Genomic DNA, 12,325 nt, shown 5'->3' with positions numbered 1-12,325 from the left:
ATTTTTGGAGGGAAAATCCTGTCCCATTGATTGGTAGCCTGGGTGTCCAGGCAGAGATCCCTGTAGGCGGCCTGTTGCTGAGGTCCCCCTGTCCACTCATAGATGCCAGGCCGACAGGGAGGAGAGTGAGGGAGCACTTATATAATACCTTTCTCAGGGCTGTCAGTGCTGAGTCTGGGAGGAATTTCTGCAGAAAGAGTCGGGGAAGAATTTCTGTAGAAAGAGTCTGGGGGAGAATTTCTGTAGAAAGAGTCTGGGGGAGAATTTCTGTAGAAAGAGTCTGGGAGGAATTTCTGAAAAAGGATTGTCTGTGAGGATTTGTCTGTGGTGTGCCCCTGGATCTGTACAAATAGGGGAGCAGTAACCCCTCTCATTTACCCTGGATTACAAATACTGCACCTGGTATGCTGTCTGTAATGAGTTGCTGTGGAGTGCCCTTGGAGCTGTAAAAATAAGGATGCTATAACTTTAATGTTGCCCTGGATTACAATTACCAGACTTCATATTAACCTGGTAGGCTACCTATCCAACCTGCCAGGAGAGGTGCTCTGATGCTGGATGTGAGTCCCTGGAGGAAGCTTGCCTGGGTATTTGCATAGAGCACCCTGCTTTGGGAGAAGCCCCCTCTGAATAAAGGACTGCCTTCCTAAGTGCCTGTTATCAGGAGCCACATTTGTAAATCTGCGCATGCTGGGAGAGAAGAGGAGCTGCTTGGGAAGAGGTCTCATTGCTCCATCGTCGCAGATGAAGCCCCAGCTGAGGAAAAGGTCCCGCCAGTGACGAAAACCCTGCTGGCACCCGCACGGGCAGAAGAAAAGACAGCCCCAGAGGGAGAGTGCTTCAGGACCCCTCCTGCTGCTGTGCATCCCAGAGTTTCCCTGGACATCATGAGAGGCTGAACAGCCACTGCCAGGGGTGAGATCATACCAGAACCTCCCTATACTCTGTCACTCCACAGCTCCTATCTTCCCTCCATTAAGGCCCTGCCCCTCTGTACACCTATCCTATCTGGGTCCCCTGGGTCTATTGCATTATCCTTTACCTTGTGGCTAACCATGATTAGGCTGGGAGACTAGGTTTTGTGTAAAAGCTGGGACCGGGGGTTAGAATCCCACACAACTGGGTGGAGAAAGGAGTAATAGTGTTTTAAATTAGGTAAAGTGTGTGTGTAGTGATTAAATGGGGGGATGTAAAAGATTGGTCACCCCCTCTTTTCCCCAAGTATTGTATTGGTGGTCATTTATTTTCCTGTGAACCTCTGGCTCATGTACAGGAGGGGACGTGCCTTACAGGTGTCGGCTCATGTCCGATGCCACTGTGGGTGATGTACAAAGTATTTTATGTCTAGCTTTAAAGTAAATGTAATGCCATGTGTTATGTATTTGGCTCTGTTTACTGTTTGACTCGTGTGTTAGCTAAAGGGTTGATAGTGGCCCTCCATGGCCCTTTATCTGTTATATTACTCGGTAAAGCTGTTTACTGCTCGCTGTGTTATTATTGTCAATGCTGATTAATATTTTGCTTGCATGAAATGTTTGAGTATTTACCCGTATTGGTGTTGATGTAAATTGTTTCTTATACACTATTTGGCCCGGTAACCATTCCAAAGTCCATTCATGCTGATGTAATGTATATTGCTTGTTTATTTAGTCCTGTGTAACCCCGGCTGGCAATTCTGGTGATAGTAAATTGTGGCATAGGCAATTCGCAAAGACTGTGTTAAATGCTGCAAATCTGCCGGTGAACTACAGCTTCCAGCATAGCCCTTGTTATTTTTCTCAGTAGGGCCAAGTATTAGCAAAGACTGTGTTAAGTGCTGCAAATCTGACGGTGAACTACTGCTTCCAGCATAGCCCTTGTTATTTTTCTCAGTAGGGCCAAGTATTAGCAAAGACTGTGTTAAGTGCTGCAAATCTGCCGGTGAACTTCTGCTTCTAGCATAGCCCTTATTATTTTTCTCAGTAGGGTCAAGTATTAGCAAAGACTGTGTTAAGTGCTGCAAATCTGCCGGTGAACTACTGCTTCCAGCATAGCCCTTGTTATTTTTCTCAGTATAAGCCAAGTATTAGCAAAGACTGTGTTAAGTGCTGCAAATCTGCTAGTGCACTACTGCTTCCTGCATAGCCCTTGTTATTTTTCTCAGTAGGGCCAAGTATTAGCAAAGACTGTGTTAAGTGCTGCAAATCTGCCGCTGAACTGCTGCTTCCAGCATAGCCCTTGTTATTTTTCTCAGTAGGGCCAAGTATTAGCAAAGACTGTGTTAACTGCTGCAAATCTGCCGGTGAACTACTGCTTCCAGCATAGCCCTTGTTATTTTTTCTCAGTACGGCCAAGTATTAGCAAAGACTGTGTTAAGTGCTGCAAATCTGCTGGTGAACTACTGCTTCCAGCATTGCCCTTGTTATTTTTCTCAGTAGGGCCAAGTATTAGCAAAGACTGTGTTAAGTGCTGCAAATCTGCCGGTGAACTACTGCTTCCAGCATAGCCCTTGTTATTTTTCTTAGTAGGGCCAAGTATTAGCAAAGACTGTGTTAACTGCTGCAATTCTGACGGTGAACTACTGCTTCCAGCATAGCCCTTGTTATTTTTTCTCAGTACGGCCAAGTATTAGCAAAGACTGTGTTAAGTGCTGCAAATCTGCCGGTGAACTACTGCTTCCAGCATAGCCCTTGTTATTTTTTCTCAGTAGGGCCAAGTATTAGCAAAGACTGTGTTAAGTGCTGCAAATCTGCTGGTGAACTACTGCTTCCAGCATAGGCTAATTGTTGTCCCTATTTTTCTCAGCAAAGGCTCAGACTGTGTTAAAACTGTTGCAAGTTGCCGGTGAACTACTGCTTCCAGCATAGCCTAAGTGTTGTCCCTATTTTTCTCAGCAAAGGCACAAAGACTCTGTTTAAACTATTGCAGGTTGCTGGTGCACTACTGATATAAGCCTAACCTGCATGTGTTTTTCCCACGTTTTCCTCAGCAAAAGGGAGTGTTAGCACAGACTGTATTTCACAGCTATAGACTGCCGGAGCACCATTGATTCAAGCTAGACCAGCAGGTTTTCATATTTAGGTCTCTCATTGTTTGGGGGGGTAAAGTTCTGCAGGAATTGTGGTTCTATTTGGTTTCATATGCTTGCCAGCTGGGGTCACCGGTAGATGACGGGGAGGTAATAAATAAATACCTTGTCATTGAATAGTGTAATTAATTTCATTCCATCTGTAAATGGTAAATATCTCCTGTCATTTGTTGTTAATTATTAACAAATAATAAAATTGCGTTGCACCTTCCCTCCTGATTGGTCATTGTGTCTGCAAAAGGGGAATTCAGGCTTGCCTCTTTGTCACGGTGTGTCCTATCTGAACACGGGGAAATCGGCCACCGAAGCAATCCGAACACACCTGAACCTGGTGCTAGTGGTGCAGCACTGTACGAACCAGTCAGTACATCACATAAATATTGGAAAACTGCACATCCATCTTAGTAACACAACGCATGCGTCAAGGTGACCAATGCTGCATCTTTGGATGCAGTCTCTTGGCTTTGCAAAGCCGCCAGTGGGCATCTCAATACATATACAGCAGCTGCGTAAAAAGATGCAGCAGTGACGGTATTAGCTAACATGTATGATTCAGGCCCATAATTTAAGCACCCAGAGATTCACTTATATTCCACCAAAATACTCACTCTGAGGTGTTTTTGTATGTTTGGGACATTTTTGTTCTGGATTGTAAAAATAACATGTAAGTTTTGGCCAATAGGAATGCAAGATCTGGTTTGAGGTCAATTTTATGTTGATTTATGGTAAATTTTAGGTAAATTTTAGGTCAAAATCGAGTTACTTTAGTACACTAAAATCCACTACCGATTTACACATGACACATAAAATCGCGGATAGTAAATGAGCCATTTGGACACACAAACACAACGAACAGGATACGGAGATTCCACGCAAGCCTACCCTTACAGATACAATGGAGAACAAACAGTCATCTCCAAGCAGCAGTTCCCAGGAGGGGACCAGCCTTACTCCTATCACTATGCCTTACTACTTTTTGGCCCCATGGCGCCATGTTATTCCGGTGAAGTGGGAGATAAAGGAACAGGGAGTCTGAAAGACTTCAAAACAAAACTAAGGTTCATGTTCAGATTATACTCGCTGACTGAAGCACAGAAAGTGGAAGTCCTGATAGGACAATTAAATGGGTCAGCTTTAAGAGAAGCCACCTCCTGGCCAAATCGTGAAAAGAACACAGTCGAACAGATATTCGAGAAGCTAACAACAACCTTTGAAAAGAAAACTATATCAGAGCTGAAGATCCGATTCTATGCCAGGACACAGCAACATGGAGAATCACTCCGTGATTATGCCCTTAGTCTTCAGGAGGTGCTGAAGGCCATTCAGCAAGTGGATGAAGATGAAGTGAGAGACGCTGATAAAACATTAATTGATCAGTTTACGGAAGGCGTGATGGGAGAACCCATGAGAATCCAGTTGCGATTATTGCAGCGGCAAGACCCAGAAGCAACTTTCCTGGACTTTAAAGAGACAGCCATCCTGGTGGTAGGTGAAAATACCGGATCAAGAAAAGGGGAGCGGGACACAGTAACAGCATCAGCGACCCAAAGCAGTCAGCAATTTAAAGTTAACCTGTTGGAATCCTTAAGTAAACAAGTTGCAGAACTTGCCAAGGAAATACAATCCTTAAAAGCCAATCAGCAGGAAGATTCGGTCGGATGGAGAGCCGAGAGGAGGCCATACAGAGAAAACTGGAGAAACCCAGGACGAAGGCCCACGGATCAGCTCGACCAACAAGGGCGCCCTATCTGTCAGCGATGTCATCAAAGCGGACACCTGGAATGTGAATGCTATGCGGAGGCATTAAACTCCAAAGTCCTGAGGCCGAGGACCAACCCTCAGGAAGAACAGAGACACTAGGTCCACTCTTGGCAGAAGAACAAACCAGAACTACGAATCCACGCAATAATATATCAACAAGCGCAAGAACAATGCTGGGTCAGGTGGTGTGGTTTAACGTACAACGCGGATATGGTTTTATAAACCCAAATAACCTCACGTTGGATGTGTTTGTGCACTTCACGGCCATTAAGAAGAACAACCCCAGGAACTACCTGCGCAGTGTGGGAGACGGAGAGATGGTCGAGTTCGACCTGGCGATTGGAGAGAAAGGTGCTAAAGCCATAAATGTGACTGGTCCTAGAGGTATTCCCGTACAAGGCAGCCGATATGCAGCTCGTCGCAACAGGCGTAATCCTAATAACAGAGTGCATCGCAAACGGAGGTCATACAGAAGAAACCACAATGTTCCAACTCAGTCACAGGAACATCCATCACAAGACCCCAGTGCTCCTATTCCCAGTGAAAATAAGGAAGTTAAGAAGATAGACAAAGGAGTAGGAACAGACATTGTGTGGTCAGGGATAGAAGACTTGGTGAACAACCAAGATACAGAACTGTCTGCACACAAAGAGATGGTACTTAACCCAGGAAAAAGGCAACACCATGAGACAGATCGACTGCTTCCCTGTCAAGAGTCAATGCGTGAGAGCCAACTGAGGGTGAACGACAAAGATACTGATATGGCCTCATGCAAACAACCAGAGTTGCTGACCACAAATCAAGGAGAAGGTCCAGATAAGGTAGCTGACTCATTTGTGACAGAGAGGTCAAGTGTCCCTGCAGACCCGACCATTAGCAATCCAATGGATGTGCTACTGCTCACAGACTTTCCAGTAACGTGGAAGAACGTCAACACTCCGGGCCCCAAAGAAACAATTCCTGAAGCCGTCACAGGTGAAGAGGGACAGACGTTCTGAGAGAAGCACAAAAGGGGTCTTACCACTTAGATATAGAGACAGAATCTAGGGTTACACTAATATAATTTGTTACGTAAAAACTGCATTGTTACTTTGCAAAACAAACATCATTACTAGAGGTAATATTGTGTAAGACACAAATTGCTACTGAATATTGTTTGAAATTGTGAAGGACAATACGCGAGGACACGTATAATTTTAGGGGGGAAGTATGTGGTACCCCCAAGTTTGTTTTCAAATAGGGGTCCCCCAATATTTTTTTTTATGTATGTACACATAGATAGACTGCAGCCCCATTCCACACAATAGGCAGGTATAGTGAACTTTGACTGACCTTGCTCTCCCTGAACCCCACTGAGCATGTGCAGACAGGGAGGTAGAAAGTGCCCCTTGGTCAGCGATCCATTTTTGGAGGGAAAATCCTGTCCCATTGATTGGTAGCCTGGGTGTCCAGGCAGAGATCCCTGTAGGCGGCCTGTTGCTGAGGTCCCCCTGTCCACTCATAGATGCCAGGCCGACAGGGAGGAGAGTGAGGGAGCACTTATATAATACCTTTCTCAGGGCTGTCAGTGCTGAGTCTGGGAGGAATTTCTGCAGAAAGAGTCTGGGAAGAATTTCTGTAGAAAGAGTCTGGGGGAGAATTTCTGTAGAAAGAGTCTGGGGGAGAATTTCTGTAGAAAGAGTCTGGGAGGAATTTCTGAAAAAGGATTGTCTGTGAGGATTTGTCTGTGGTGTGCCCCTGGATCTGTACAAATAGGGGAGCAGTAACCCCTCTCATTTACCCTGGATTACAAATACTGCACCTGGTATGCTGTCTGTAATGAGTTGCTGTGGAGTGCCCTTGGAGCTGTAAAAATAAGGATGCTATAACTTTAATGTTGCCCTGGATTACAATTACCAGACTTCATATTAACCTGGTAGGCTACCTATCCAACCTGCCAGGAGAGGTGCTCTGATGCTGGATGTGAGTCCCTGGAGGAAGCTTGCCTGGGTATTTGCATAGAGCACCCTGCTTTGGGAGAAGCCCCCTCTGAATAAAGGACTGCCTTCCTAAGTGCCTGTTATCAGGAGCCACATTTGTAAATCTGCGCATGCTGGGAGAGAAGAGGAGCTGCTTGGGAAGAGGTCTCATTGCTCCATCGTCGCAGATGAAGCCCCAGCTGAGGAAAAGGTTCCGCCAGTGACGAAAACCCTGCTGGCACCCGCACGGGCAGAAGAAAAGACAGCCCCAGAGGGAGAGTGCTTCAGGACCCCTCCTGCTGCTGTGTATGTTTGCTGGACAGAGCCCCTGTGGAAAGGGATTTTGCACCTGTTGCTCCTTGTAAATTACCTGCCGGAGGTCTGCAGCAGGGAGCTCTGGTGCGGTCCTGTGCATCCCAGAGTTTCCCTGGACATCATGAGAGGCTGAACAGCCACTTCCAGGGGTGAGATCATACCAGAACCTCCCTATACTCTGTCCCTCCACAGCTCCTATCTTCCCTCCATTAAGGCCCTGCCACTCTGTATACCTATCCTATCTGGGTCCCCTGGGTCTATTGCATTATCCTTTACCTTGTGGCTAACCATGATTAGGCTGGGAGACTAGGTTTTGTGTAAAAGCTGTGACCGGGGGTTAGAATCCCACACAACTGGGTGGAGAAAGGAGTAATAGTGTTTTAAATTAGGTAAAGTGTGTGTGTAGTGATTAAATGGAGGGAAGTAAAAGATAGGTCACCCCCTCTTTTCCCCAAGTATTGTATTGGTGGTCATTTATTTTCCTGTGAACCTCTGGCTCATGTACAGGAGGGGACGTGCCTTACAGGTGTCGGCTCATGTCCGATGCCACTGTGGGTGATGTACAAAGTATTTTATGTCTAGCTTTAAAGTAAATGTAATGCCATGTGATATGTATTTGGCTCTGTTTACTGTTTGACTCGTGTGTTAGCTAAAGGGTTGATAGTGGCCCTCCGTGGCCCTTTATCTGTTATATTACTCGGTAAAGCTGTTTACTGCTCGCTGTGTTATTATTGTCAATGCTGATTAATATTTTGCTTCCATGAAATGTTTGAGTATTTACCCGTATTGGTGTTGATGTAAATTGTTTCATATACACTATTTGGCCCGGTAACCATTCCAAAGTCCATTCATGCTGATGTAATGTATATTGCTTGTTTATTTAGCCCTGTGTAACCCCGGCTGGCAATTCTGGTGATAGTAAATTGTGGCATAGGCAATTAGCAAAGACTGTGTTAAATGCTGCAAATCTGCCGGTGAAGTACAACTTCCAGCATAGCCCTTATTATTTTCTCAGTAGGGCCAAGTATTAGCAAAAACTGTGTTAAGTGCTGCAAATCTGCCGGTGAACTACTGCTTCCAGCATAGCCCTTGTTATTTTTCTCAGTAGGGCCAAGTATTAGCAAAGACTGTGTTAAGTGCTGCAAATCTGACGGTGAACTACTGCTTCCAGCATAGCCCTTGTTATTTTTCTCAGTACGGCCAAGCATTAGCAAAGACTGTGTTAAGTGCTGCAAATCTGCCGGTGAACTACTGCTTCCAGCATAGCCCTCGTTATTTTTCTCAGTAAGGCCAAGTATTAGCAAAAACTGTGTTAAGTGCTGCAAATCTGCCGGTGAACTGCTTCCAGCCAGCATAGCCTAATTGTTCTCCCTATTTTTCTCAGCAAAGGCTCAAAGACTGTGTTAAAACTGTTGCAAGTTGCCGGTGAACTACTGCTTCCAGCATAGCCTAAGTGTTGTCCCTATTTTTCTCAGCAAAGGCACAAAGACTCTGTTTAAACTATTGCAGGTTGCTGGTGCACTACTGATATAAGCCTAACCTGCATGTGTTTTTCCCACGTTTTCCTCAGCAAAAGGGAGTGTTAGCACAGACTGTATTTCACAGCTATAGACTGCCGGAGCACCATTGATTCAAGCTAGACCAGCAGGTTTCATATTTAGGTCTCTCATTTGTTTTTTTGGTAAAGTTCTGCAGGAATTGTGGTTCTTGTTGGTTTCACATGCTTGCCAGCTGGGGTCACTGGTAGATGACGGGGAGGTAATAAATAAATACCTTGTCATTGAATAGTGTAATTAATTTCATTCCATCTGTAAATGGTAAATATCTCCTGTCATTTGTTGTTAATTATTAACAAATAAAATTGCGTTGCACCTTCCCTCCTGACTGGTCATTGTGTCTGCAAAAGGGGAATTCAGGCTTGCTTCTCTGTCACGTTGTGTCCTATCTGAACACGGGGAAATCGGCCACCGAAGCAATCCGAACACACCTGAACCTGGTGCTAGTGGTGCAGCACTGTACGAACCAGTCAGTACATCACATAAATATTGGAAAACTGCACATCCATCTTAGTAACACAACGCATGCGTCAAGGTGACCAATGCTGCATCTTTGGATGCAGTCTCTTGGCTTTGCAAAGCCGCCAGTGGGCATCTCAATACATATACAGCAGCTGCGTAAAAAGATGCAGCAGTGATGGTATTAGCTAACATGTATGATTCAGGCCCATAATTTAAGCACCCAGAGATTCACTTATATTCCACCAAAATACTCACTCTGAGGTGTTTTTGTATGTTTGGGACATTTTTGTTCTGGATTGTAAAAATAACATGTAAGTTTTGGCCAATAGGAATGCAAGATCTGGTTTGAGGTCAATTTTATGTTGATTTATGGTAAATTTTAGGTCAAAATCGAGTTACTTTAGTACACTAAAATCCACTACCGATTTACACATGACACATAAAATCGCGGATAGTAAATGAGCCATTTGGACACACAAACACAACGTCAATGTTGGTTGGATTTAGATAGAGATGTGCGGGTCCGGATTTCTGAAATCCCTACATACCCGAATTTAGAAGTTCTGAGTAGATCCGAGTCAATTTTTGGATTCACTTTTGTGTCCCGGTTCGGATCTGTTACCGGTTCGGAACTCTGATTTAAAAGCCAAACACAGGTTTTTCAATTCGGACATTTTAGCTTTTTTTATCGATTTTTAATAAATTGTTATCGATTTTTTTATTGATTTTTATCCAAATCCAAAAACACTTGAGGGTGGTTTTGCAAAACTAAAACAGGAAAATGAATCCAGATCCAAAACCAAAACACAGAGGTACCGTACGCGTTCATCTCTAGTTTTAGATCAATTTAAAATCAACCAAAAATCAACCTTTAGTAAATTTAGCCCTTAGAATCTTCCCCGTGCTCCGCAGAAGCCAAAGTCTCCTTTACACTCCACAAACATCATACCAGGATCAAACATGTCACTTGTATAACGTTCATTACCTGTAAATGTGCATTATGAGTGTTGATTTCCTCAGCGTGCATACGCTCTGTGCTCTGCGTATAGCAGCACTGCAGGGGGCGCTACAAGTGTTTTAGCCTAGGGCGTCCATAGGCCCTGGATGTAACAGTATGGAATAATAACTCCACATGTTAAAGTTTCTTTGAAAATATTTTCAGTACTTTCGATTCAGTAAGACAGAAACAGATCTGCAATATTACAACTGGTGTATTATCAGAAAATCATTTCAAGAATACATTAAATGAATCAGCACTGCTTTCTTTCTCAGTAATGGCTTACTACCCACATTATTTAGCTTCTGCTCCCAGGTGAGATCCTGGCTACTTTCCATGGGTGAGTCCTGGCGTATTGGCTTCAAATAGATAATTTTGATCCAGAAATCCAATCTTCCCACAGGGTGTTTGGCTGTTACAACTTTTATACCCTATTTTCTCCTTATGACCTACATCCAATCATTTGCATATAACTAATAACTGCAAGGTACAGTAATGATAACTTTTATATATTCTAATCATGTTTACCACACATCAGCAGCTTGTAAACATAATTGGTTAGCAGCCAGAAATGCACCAAGTGGCTCATGAAATCTATTTAATGATTTGTTTGTGCAACTATACAAATGATGTGAAAATGAGTTTGCAGGGGAAACAAAAAAAAATAGAAGCGTTCACAATCTCTGCCATCTACTTATTACTCCCATATACAGTACTGTAGGGTGGGATGCATCAAGCCCAAAATGCGGTCAAAGCTCTGAAAACGAACATCTTCTGAGGTTTGACCACAATCCCCATATGCATCAGGCTCCAGAAAGCAAAACCGTGCGGAGGTTATACCTCTAGACAACTATAGATGGCGCTGCCTGGGCTTCTCTCTGCTGCATTCCTCGAAAAGGATCCAATAGGATCCCTCCCAGTATCTCGCGCATGCAAAGGCCAATGGATACGCATGAGCAGGAAGACTCCCGGGTCATAAACCTCACACGGCAAAGGATAGTTCTTATAGGAAGTGCTGTCCTTTGCAATTTTAATCTCAATTGTACATGCATACGTCATTACTAAACACTGCTATTCATGTGATCAATGGCGGGATGAATCGCATTCAAAATTAAATGCTTGGTACATCATGCCCAAAATATTTATTTATTCTTTGTCCTAAATGCTATGTTTTCTGGGCCTGATTCAGCACAGGATGGAAACGAAAAGCTGCATGCAAGCAGCTTTGCAATTCCGTCCTTGCAATTATGGCAATGCAGCAGGAGGCGTCATGCCTCCTGCATGCATTACTTATCCGACCTGCGTGCAAGGACGCAGCATCAGATCATTTGAAATAACATTGGCCGGCTGAGTGACACATGGGGTAACACAAGCTGGCTGCCTAGTTACAACATATAGCTGACAGAGATCCTGGCTACTTCCCTCCCCCCAACGGGGGCGATATGCCTCCATTTCGGGTAAAAGAGGTCGTTGCAGCCCCCTCCTGCCCACTGACGGCAGCAGACTGTCAGTCACCATCGTACACTGCTGAATAAGGCCCTCTCTCCTCTGTCTTAACAAAAATTGTTCTGTGCCACAAAATGTTTTAACCCCTTCACTGCTGTATTTTGGCACGTATTTGTCTGGTCACAATCCAACATCAATATCTGCAATTAATTATGCAGAACCCACACTAATAATACCGTGTTAGGTTTTTTGTTTTCAGAAGACTTTGAAATTACAGAAAATAAGATTAGTTTGCTTATTTCTCCTCACATGACAAATACAACTTAAATGACCCAAAAAGTGCTTTTAAATTGAATTTGTAAGATTGGGGATGGGAGAGATATTGCCCCCTCCCTGGATTTTATAATGCTTTTTAAATGGCAGGGGTTAGTCTCTGGTGATCTCAGGCTCCTTCCCTGTCTGGATGGGGGGTCTGTAATTGTGGACATCACAATCCCGTGCATGTGAACAAATTAGCAAACTGGCTGCCCTCTAGGGACTGCATCGTCTGCAGCCCCTAAAAGCTGGTAAGGGCTGCCGTAATAGCAGGGGAGTGGCTTGCCATGGGAAGTCACTGCCACTGCTAGACAGCCTGTCACTAGGGTGTCAGATCTTACTGGGGGTGTTGAAATGCTTAATGCTCTTTCCTGAATTTTTAAAAAAAATCTGTAGTGTAGTGCACAGGTTCTCAAACTCGGTCCTCAGGACCCCAAACAGTGCATGT

This window comes from Taudactylus pleione, unplaced genomic scaffold, assembly GCF_031769625.1.
Source record: "Taudactylus pleione unplaced genomic scaffold, aTauple2 ptg001230l, whole genome shotgun sequence".
Classification (NCBI taxonomy): Eukaryota; Metazoa; Chordata; class Amphibia; order Anura; family Myobatrachidae; genus Taudactylus; species Taudactylus pleione.
Note: the sequence above shows the minus strand (reverse complement) of the source record.